Genomic DNA, 953 nt, shown 5'->3' with positions numbered 1-953 from the left:
CCTCTAGCCAGTGAATTTCTTTCAGCACTGCAGGATCAACACTGGACTTTGAACCACGAGGTCAGCAGTTCAAACCCACCAGGTGCTCCTTGGAAACCCTATGCAGGGTTGCTAGGAATCAGAAATGACTCAACAGCACTTGACAACAACAGCAATCCTCTCAACCCTGGTAATCATCCAAGAATGTTTCTTTTAGTATGGAATTCTTTTCTTAACTTTTACAGTAATGGTCTTATACAATATTTGTTCTTTTGTGATTAATGAATTTCATTCAGCATAACGTCTTCCAAGTTCATCCATGTTATGAAGTGTTTCAAAATTCATTGTTATTCTTCAATAGTGCATAGTATTCCGTCGTGTGTATGTACCAAAGTTTGTATATCCATTCTTCCATTGATGGGTACTCATCTCTCATTCTTTGGACATATTGTCAGAAGGGATCTACCCCTGGAGAAGGACATTATGCTTGGTGAAGGGTCAGCAAATCGAGGAAGACCCTAACAAAATGGACTGACACAGTAGTATCAACAAAGGGCTTACATACAGCAACAGTTGTAAGGATGGGCAGTATTTCATTCTGCTGTGTGCAGAGTTGCTATGAATTGGAACCAACTCATTGGCACCTAACAACAACAATTTGTTCCAGTAGTTCTAGAAATCTAATAGAGATTTCAACTTAAAACAAAACAAAAAAACCCCTAAACACTACATTTAAGTCTAAATTTTTAAAATTATTTAAGAATTTCAAGCAAAAAAAAAGTTCATGCCACTGGAAAGAGAAGGGAGAGTAAATAAGACAGCCAAGGTTCGTGTACCTCAGAACTCACATTCTAAATTAGTCATTTAAGATTTTAACCCATATGTCACTTGCTCACAGAGGACTTTCTTGACTGGAGTCACTCTATCACATTACTTTCCTGGCAATTAAAACTATCTGAGAATTAATTTTTTTT

This window comes from Chrysochloris asiatica, unplaced genomic scaffold, assembly GCF_000296735.1.
Source record: "Chrysochloris asiatica unplaced genomic scaffold, ChrAsi1.0 scaffold00071, whole genome shotgun sequence".
In the NCBI taxonomy this organism is placed as follows: domain Eukaryota; kingdom Metazoa; phylum Chordata; class Mammalia; order Afrosoricida; family Chrysochloridae; genus Chrysochloris; species Chrysochloris asiatica.
This window is presented reverse-complemented; position numbering follows the sequence as displayed.